Below are 10,000 nucleotides of genomic sequence, written 5' to 3' on the forward strand. Positions count from 1 at the left end.
ACAGAGCATGAGTGCTTACTCAGATGTATCAGAATCCAAAGTTGATCAAGTACTTTAAACTTCAGTATCCTGGTAGCGATCAGAGCTCCTATGAGTTTAGTTTCTTGTGTGGTGATATCTCCTCTTTTCACAGCTTTTTCTGCGCCCTGATTGCACGGTCACCATCTGAGGCCCTAAAAGAAGCAAATAGCAGGATATTCACGCAAGAGTTACCAGCGGGCATTCATGCAGTAAAATGATATTAAGAAACAGACAATCCTCTTGAATTTGAATGCACCTGCAACCATAATATCTACCAGAAATTCAAAAGTATAGAAAGGTTAAAATTGAACTCTGCATGGGTGTATTTCACTTGTAAAAAGATTTAGCCTTTTAACACCATAATGCAATAGGCAAAAATGCTTCTAATACAAGTTATTACTGTTTTCCAGCGCCATACGCACATATGCAAAGGCCCACGCAACAATGTTCAGACACTACACCTTATCAGAGAGCTGGCAGAAATGTGTATTGCATCAGTGAAGACTTAAAAGAGACACTAAACACAAATTATTTTCTTTCATAATTCAGACACAGCAGCAATTTTAAGCAACTTTCTAATTTACTCCTATTATCATCTTTTTCATTCTCTTTCTATCGTTATTTGAAAAAGCAGGACTCTAAGCTTAGGAGGGAGTAGGCCCATTTTAGGTTCAGCACATGGGTTACGCTTGCTGATTGGTGGCTAAATGTATCCACCAATCAACAAGCGCTATCCAGGGTGCTGACCCTAAAATGGTCCGGCTCCTTAGCTTAAAGGGACAGTCAAGTATAAATTAAACTTTCATTATTCAGATAGGACTTTTAATTTTAATTGACTTTCCAATTTACTTTTATCATCAAATTTGCTTTTTTTCTCTTGGTATTCTTAGTTTAAACTAAACATAGGTAGGCTCATATGCTAATTTCTAAGCCTTTGAGGGCTGCCTCTTATCACATGCTTTTTAAATCTCTTTTCAACACAAAGAGACAGAAAGTACACGTGGGCTATATAGATAACACTGTGTTCAGGCACAGGGGGTTATTTAAGATCTAGCACAAAACAATGCTAAATTTAAGACAATAGATAATAAACAGTTACAGTCATGTGATCAGGGGGCTGGAAGAAGGTTCCTAGATACAAGGTAATCACAAAGGTAAAAAGTACATTAATATAACTGTGTTGGTTATGCAAAACTGGGGAATGAGTAATAAAGGGATTATCCATCTTTTAAAACAATAACAATTCTATGGTTGACTGTCCCTTTAAATTCCTGCTTTTTCAAATAAAGATAGCAAGAGAATGAAGAAAAATTATAAAGTTGCTTGAATTGAAGGTCAATTTCGATTAAACGGTGCCCGGTTTTTAATAAACCTATTAAAAACAAGGGCACTTTAATTCATCAAAATTGACATTTCACTTGTTTTCTTCAAATACTTACCTTTCAATCCTGACAGCCGGTGCAGAGCTTCCTCCGCCTGTCGCAAGCCCTCTTCACAGGTCCAAAATGACGAATCTGGCTTCCTCCAATCACGGCATTGCCTCAGGCCACGATTCCCCCGGGGGGGGGGGGGGAGCCGTGATTGCAGGAAGCCGGGTTCATTATTTCTGGCGTATGAAGAGGCTTGCGACGGCCGGGGGAATCGCTGGAGTGGCTGTAAAGATTGAAAGGTAAGTATTTGAAGAAAACAGTGAAATCTCAATTTTGATGAATTAAAGTGCCCTTGTTTTTAATAGGTTTATTAAAAACCGGGCACTGATTCATCTCAATTGACCTTCACTTTATTATTCTCTGGGCAGGTGTGGTGTTTGAATATTGGTACACAGGGCACAAACAGTAAACATTTTTATGCCACAGTAAACGTTTGTATGCCACAGTAAACGTATGTATGCCACAGTAAACGTTTGTATGCCACAGTAAACGCTTGTATGCCACAGTAAACGCTTGTATGCCACAGTAAATGTATGTATGCCACAGTAAACGTTTGTATGTCACAGTAAACGTATGTATGCTACAGTAAACGTTTGTATGCCACAGTAAACGTTTGTATGCCACAGTAAATGTTTGTATGCCACAGTAAACGTTTGTATGCCACAGTAAATGTTTGTATGCCACAGTAAACGTTTGTATGCCACAGTAAACGTTTGTATGCCACAGTAAACGTTTGTATGCCACAGTAAATGTTTGTATGCCACAGTAAACGTATGTATGCCACAGTAAACGTTTGTATGCCACAGTAAATGTTTGTATGCCACAGTAAATGTTTGTATGCCACAGTAAATGTTTGTATGCCACAGTAAATGTTTGTATGCCACAGTAAACGTTTGTATGCCACAGTAAATGTTTGTATGCCACAGTAAATGTTTGTATGCCACAGTAAATGTTTGTATGCCACAGTAAACGTTTGTATGCCACAGTAAACGTATGTATGCTACAGTAATGCAGACCTGTGTCACTTAATGGAGTAAAAACAATTTCTATATGGTAAAAAAATAATAATATATATATATAAAAATATCATTATGGAAATATTTTATTTCAGATGACACAAGCACTGTAAAAGCTATGTTTCAGATTAAAACTAATTATTTTGTAAACAGATTTACTTTGATTTTTTTTATTTAAAGGAATTTGCCTTCTGGCTCAATGTCTGTAAAATTCCAAGCAAATATATTCAAATAGAATATTCTGTTTTTCTTTATACATTTAAATATCTCAGCAACTGCTAAACAGATTCAAATAGAATATTCAAGGTTGTTATCTGAAATTCAAAAAGTAATATTAGCCTAATTGGTTAATGCAAACATTTGGTTTACAAAGAAAGGATCCCTGATTCAAAGTGAAATAAGAGAACAATATGCAGAACAATGATTGGCTGGAAGGGGTTGGTACAGAGTTTATTTTCCATATTGTGTTTTTGTTTTTTGACAGTGTTTACAGGGGCCAGTAAGTTCATCAAAAGAAACTGCTATGACAGAGAAGTGAATTTTACAATCTTCAGGTCCCTTTAATGGGACATTAACCCCTTGCGCAAATTTAAAGTAGGTATTACGTCACACAGTACTTTGCCCAGCGTACTGTATTGACGCAGTGCCTCCCTTACTATATGAAGGCACATTGACTATCGTTATGGAGAGTGACTAGACTGCCAGTAACAAAGATGGCGGCAAACAGTGGTGGTGGTGGTGGGATCAAGGGGGGTGAGGAAGGAACCTTAAACTACAGAAAATAAAAATAAACTACTTAAATACTAAACACAAGAAAAAACTAGACTGCATACTGGCAGACTGTCTGCTAGTACCTATGATGGTGGTGATCAGTGGGGGTAGAGAGCTATTGGGAGGGATCAGGTAGTGGGAGGTGTCAGTTGGAAAGGTAGTCTCACCATTAGAGCAAATATTAACCTTACAAGCTACCTGATTAACCCCTTTACTGGCATGAATTTCAGAAGTGTGGTGCGCAGCTGCAATTAGCAGCCTTCTAATTGCAAAAAACAAATGGCAAAGCCATATATGTCTGCTGTTTCTGTGCAAAGGGGACCCCAGAGAAGCTTTTACAACCATTTGTCTTATGACTGCAGTAGTTTTATGTAAATAATTTCAGTGAGAAACCCAACGTTTGGAATTTTTTTTTTATATATGATTCTGGTGGTATCAAATATACGATAATAAGCCTAGATTAATACCTTGGATTGTCTACTTTAAAAATATATATAGTTTTCATGGGTAAATTTTAAAAAAACTGTCTCTATTTCTGTTTATATGGAGTGATAGCAAAAATGCTACAAATTCTCCTGTACTTTGGGCAAGTTTCTCTTTGAAATTCCTGGTAGCGAAGGGGTTAAACTGCCGGACAGAATCATTAGTACTTAACACGCTATTGTGTTTCTTCCTATGGCTGTAGCTCTCTTCAGAAATGTTCTCTTATTTTATCCCTTTACTTATTGGCAAACTCTGCATTTTCATACTGAGTGACACTATCTTGGAGCGCACGTAATCTAGCACCCTGTGACAGAAGCGGTGCGAATTTACAGATAAGTGATGTTGCACTGTATTGCTTCAGGTTACCACACACAATACAGAGTGGGAGGTTTACATTTGCAGTTTTTTTTTTTTTTTTTATATAGTTTTAAAGTTACATAACTTATGTAAAACAGCCACATAAATATTACAGAGCCATGCAGCTTCTGCAAAAATGTAATGCCCTTGCACCGTTATCATGCATTATAACCTGCAGTGCACAGTACAGCTGTCAAAAAGCAGGCAACATCACTGATCTGTGAATGTGCTCTGTGTCACAGAATGCAAGAATACTACCTAAGTTCCAAGCCGGCAGCTCCCAGTATGAGGATGTGGAGGGCCAGTCACCATTTTGTGGGTGGAGCTGTTGGGAGGGGTGGGATCATGTGTGGTTATTGGGCGGGTTGTGGGTATGTCTGGTGGTCAATGGGTGTGGCTAAGGGAAATTCTGCAAATGGGACATATGACGGTATCCGAAGGACAGCAAGACAGAGCTCAGAATCAGATACTGTCCCTCTCAAATAAGGACAGTTTTGAGGTCTGGGTAAAGGAGGAAAAACATTTGTTTGGTGAATAGTAACCACAGTAGTTGCAGTTTAATGTGGCTTTAAAGGTATCACAGACATTTATAAATAAATCACGGTATTATATGACTTTCCAAAGCCCCCCAAAAGTAAAAGTGTTAAGAAGCACTAAACTACAGTGCATAAAGCGGATTAAAACATTCACAGTATATAAACCTGAAGGTACAATATACAGATGCAATGCACTGAGCTGAAAGACCCATTTAAGTGCATAACAGCAGCATTTACTGGTAAAGAGAAACAGGCATCTGCAAACCTGGCTTTAATAAAAGACTAAAGGCTAGATTATAAGTGGAGCGCAAAATATTGCTTCCGCAAAAGCGATATTTCCACTCTACTTTGTAATACCAGAGCACACAAAAATCGTATTTTAGCAAAAATGTAAAATTTGTATGTAAACTACTGAGGAATAAATTGTATTAAGTATGCACAGCATAAACTGGATGCACAAAAATCACTTAGAAATTCATACTTTTAAGTACAAAATACAAAGAACGGGGTGAACATGGGCGTTCCATCAGCGTAGATGAAATTGTCTCTCTAATCCCAGCGTAATTCTGTAAAGATTTTTACACTACAGTTTTTTTCTCCCCAACTAAAAGGTGGTGAGCTTTTCTCAAAACACTCAAAAATACTTATAATCCTAATAGACAAACACATGTATATGAAAATATAGGCGATTGTAAGACGCTATACGCAGAAGGCAGTGTAATATGATTTATATTGGCTGCAGAATTTAATTTTTAAAATGCCCCCCTACTCACTGCTAACTTTACTCCACAATGTGAACTGTCCCTATCCAGCGAGCTCCATTACTTTCAATAGGAGACATCTCGCCACTCGCAGGGATTGACCCTTTTTATGATAATTCCACCAGGGCAGCCCCTGCGAGGGTCGGAGAGAAAACACGTAGGAAATTGCAAGGTTTATATCATCTGGCCCTAAGTGTGAGCAAACTTTATGGTAGTCTGGAAGTTGGCTAACCGTTTGGTAGTATGGTTATCAGCAAACTTTATGGCAGTCTAGAAATTGGCAAACTGTTTGGTAGTATGGTTATCAGCAAACTTTATGGCAGTCTAGAAATTGGCAAACTGTTTGGTAGTATGGTTATCAGCAAACTTTATGGCAGTCTGGAAATTGGCAAACTGTTTGGTAGTATGGTTATCAGCAAACTTTATGGTAGTCTGGAAGTTGGTTAACCGTTTGGTAGTATGGTTATCAGCAAACTTTATGGTAGTCTGGAAGTTGGCAAACTGGTAGTATGGTTATCAGCAAACTTTATGGCAGTCTGGAAATTGGCTAACCGGTTGGGTAGTATGGTTATCAGCAAACTTTATGGTAGTCTGGAAGTTGGCAAACTGGTAGTATGGTTATCAGCAAACTTTATGGCAGTCTGGAAATTGGCTAACCGTTTGGTAGTATGGTTATCAGCAATCTTTATGGTAGTCTGATAGTTGGCTAACCATTTGTTAGTATGGTTATCAGCAAACTTTATGGTAGTCTGGAAGTTGGTTAACCGTTTGGTAGTATGGTTATCAGCAAACTTTATGGTAGTCTGGAAGTTGGCTAACCGTTTGGTAGTATGGTTATCAGCAAACTTTATGGTAGTCTGGAAGTTGGCAAACTGGTAGTATGGTTATCAGCAAACTTTATGGCAGTCTGGAAATTGGCTAGCCGTTTGGTAGTATGGTTATCAGCAATCTTTATGTTAGTCTGGAAGTTGGCAAACTGGTAGTATGGTTATCAGCAAACTTTATGGCAGTCTGGAAATTGGCTAACCGTTTGGTAGTATGGTTATCAGCAAACTTTATGGTAGTCTGATAGTTGGCTAACCATTTGTTAGTATGGTTATCAGCAAACTTTATGGTAGTCTGGAAGTTGGTTAACCGTTTGGTAGTATGGTTATCAGCAAACTTTATGGTAGTCTGGAAGTTGGCTAACCGTTTGGTAGTATGGTTATCAGCAAACTTTATGGTAGTCTGGAAGTTGGTTAACCGTTTGGTAGTATGGTTATCAGCAAACTTTATGGTAGTCTGGGTATCAGCAAAACATTTCATAACACTTTCTTTGAATTTGCAAAGGATACAAATACAGAAGCAAATAAATTCATTTGGCAGACCGGGGGTTGGGTGGTATTAAAATTCCTGGCTTCTAAAGGTTTAAAGGGACATAAAACCCAACATTTTTCTTTCATGATTCAGATAAAGAATACATTTTTAAAAAAGTTTCCAATTTACTTCTATTATCAAATTTGCTTTGTTCTCTTGTTATGCTTTGTTGAAGAGATATCTAGATAGGTAGCGTGCACATGCCTGAAGCACTACAACATGACAAGAAATAGTGCTGCCATCTAGTGCTCTTGCTAATGTATAACATTGTTGCAAAACTGTTGTCATATAGTGCTGCACACACGTGCTCTCTACTGAGCTTAGCTTCCTGCTTTACAACAAAGGATAACAAAAAAACAAAGAAAATTTGATATTAGTTAGTAAATTGGGAAGTTGTTTAAAATTGTATATTCTATCTGAATCATGAAAGAAAAAAATTGGGTTAACGTCCCTTTAAGTTGGCTCCAAAATGTATCAAGCTCAATATATATATAAATGAAATAACACTCTCTCTAACCCCCTATGTTATTCTATGCACTTCATTCACTAAAGAATAAAGACAGGAGAGAGCTTTAGTGAATTAGCTGCCTAGTATAACTACTAACAACGAATCAGTGTTTGAAGCTGGAGCGACTAGACTGATATTGGAGCGCTGGGACTGATTAAAGGGACACTGAACCCAAGTGTTTTCTTTCGTGATTCAGATAGAGAATGACATTTTAAGCAACTTTCTATTTTACTCTTATTAAAAGTTTTTCTTCATTCTCTTGCTATCTTTATTTGAAAAAGAAGGCATCTAAGCTTTTTTTTTTTTTTTTTTTGGTCCAGAACTCTGGACAGCACTTTTTATTGGCGGATGAATTTATTCACCTATCAGCAAGAACAACCCAGGCTGTTCAACAAAAATGGGCCGGCATTATATTCTTGCATTTCAAATAAAGATACCAAGAGAATGAAGAAAATGTAATAATAGGAATAAATTAGAAAGTTGCTTAAAGGGACACTGAACCCACATTTTTTTCTTTTGTGATTCAGATAGAGCATTCAATTTTAAGCAACTTTCTAATTTACTCCTATTATCAAATTTTCTTCATTCTCTTGGTATCTTTATTTGAACTGCATGAATGTAAGTTTAGATGCCGGCCCATTTCTGGTGAACACACTGGGGCCTATTTATCAAACGTCTTGTGGACCTGATCCGACAGTGCGGATCAGGTCCGCAAGACCTCGCTGAATACGGAGAGCAATACGCTCTCCGTATTCAGCATTGCACCAGCAGCTCACAAGAGCTGCTGGTGCAACGCCGCCCCCTGCAGACTCGCGGCCAATCGGCCGCCAGCAGGGAGGTGTCAATCAACCCGATCGTACTCGATCAGGTTGATTTCCGGCGATTCCTGTCCGCCTCATCAGAGCAGGCGGACAGGTTATGGAGCAGCGGTCTTTAGACCGCTGTTTCATAACTGCTGTTTCTGGCGAGTCTGAAGACTCGCCAGAAACACGGGCCCACAAGCTCCGTTCGGAGCTAGATAAATGGGCCCCACTGTGTTGTTCTTGATGATTGGTGGATAAATTCACCCACCAATAAACAAGTGCTTTCCATGGTCCTAAACCAAAAAAATAGCTTAGATGCCTTCTTTTTCAAATAAAGATACCAGGAGAATAAAGAAAAATTGATAATAAGAGCAAATTAGAAAGTTGCTTAAATTTGCATGCTCTATCTGAATCCCGAAAGAAAAAAAGAAAAAAAAATTAAAATTCCATGCTTTATCTAAATCCTGAAAGAAAAAATTTGGGTTCAGTGTCCCTTTAATACAGCACGCGAGAGCGAGAAGACTAATTATGGTACAGCAGGCGAGGTTGGCTGTTGTGTGTATAGGAAAACACATTAAAGGGACATAAAGCCCCAACATTTTCTTTCATGATTAAGAAAATGTTTGGGTTTCATGTCCCTTTAACCCTTTCTTAAAGGGGACAAAACATTGTTACATGCAAACATGCTTCTTTCATAAGTTATTGCTGCATTAGTGAAATTTACAATAAATATACCAAATATCACAAAGAAAAAAAAATGTGAAATAAATGTGATAACAAAAATCATAAAAGGAAAACCAAATAAAGTTCTGAATAAAGGATATGTCTGTGTCCTCTGGATGAGTTTTTCAGCTTGTTAGCATTCCTCAGTGAGATCCCATAAAAAAGGAAACAGAAAATTGCAACATAGTGTGAATCTGTAATGGCACTTTGAGGAAGTAGTTGTTTTGTAACAAATGACTACTCACATTTGTTGGAGCTTTCCACTAAGCTCAAGGATATGCGCACTCCCACTTTATACTGATGGGAAAACAGTACACTAGGCAAAACTTGGATACAAATTTATTTTAAAATATATAAAAGCGTCACATAAGCCTTGATAACACCACAATGTAAGGGTACAAAAGCAGATATGCTGTAATAAATGCTTCAAATGCTTCCTTGACAAAGCATACCTGCGAAACGTACGTCGGAACTGAACTGTTCTATATTGAGTTTTATCACGTCTCTACACTAGCCAGGACACCTGGGGGCTTAGCGCTACTGTCTTGCTACTAAAGAGGTTTTGGTTTCGGCGGTCACACTCCTGCTGATCCATTTACCTCTTTGCAAGTTTGGCGATTTGAAGCATTTATTACAGCATATCTGCTTTTGTACCCTTACATTGTGGTGTTATCAAGGCTTATGTGACTCTTTTATATATTTTAAAATAAATTTGTATCCAAGTTTTGCCTAGTGTACTGTTTTCCCATCAGTATAAAGTGGGAGTGCGCATATCCTTGAGCTTAGTGGAAAGCTCCAACAAATGTGAGTAGTCATTTGTTACAAAACAACTACTTCCTCAAAGTGCCATTACAGATTCACACTATGTTGCAATTTTCTGTTTCCTTTTTTATGGGATCTCACTGAGGAATGCTAACAAGCTGAAAAACTCATCCAGAGGACACAGACATATCCTTTATTCAGAACTTTATTTGGTTTTCCTTTTATGATTTTTGTTATCACATTTATTTCGCATTAGTGAAATTTGTTCATTTCAAATGATATTTTTCTGACTTTTAAGGGGACATTAAACATAATATACATTTTATGCACCTCCCTCTGATCATGGGGGCTGCCATGTTGGAACCTACACTGCAGGAGAGTTCCTGCACATGTGCAAATAGGCCAGCACTGGGATGTAGTGAAAGATAGATTGTAACATCTATCACCTATATTAGAGGAAGGCATGGAATAAC

General features: G+C 37.9%; 1 protein-coding gene across 3 annotated transcripts in view; it reads right to left on the bottom strand.

Moving 5' to 3' along the window:
• The window catches only part of LRRC4B (leucine rich repeat containing 4B), a 400,350-nt gene that overhangs the window by 96,878 nt on the left and 293,472 nt on the right, over positions 1-10,000 (bottom strand). For all 3 annotated transcript variants that reach the window (XM_053690182.1, XM_053690183.1, XM_053690184.1), the window contains one exon: positions 20-173. The gene's annotated coding sequence lies outside the window, so the exon portion shown is untranslated. The remainder of the gene's footprint in view (positions 1-19; positions 174-10,000) is intronic.

The sequence above is a fragment of the Bombina bombina genome, chromosome 8, assembly GCF_027579735.1.
Source record: "Bombina bombina isolate aBomBom1 chromosome 8, aBomBom1.pri, whole genome shotgun sequence".
NCBI lineage: Eukaryota > Metazoa > Chordata > Amphibia > Anura > Bombinatoridae > Bombina > Bombina bombina.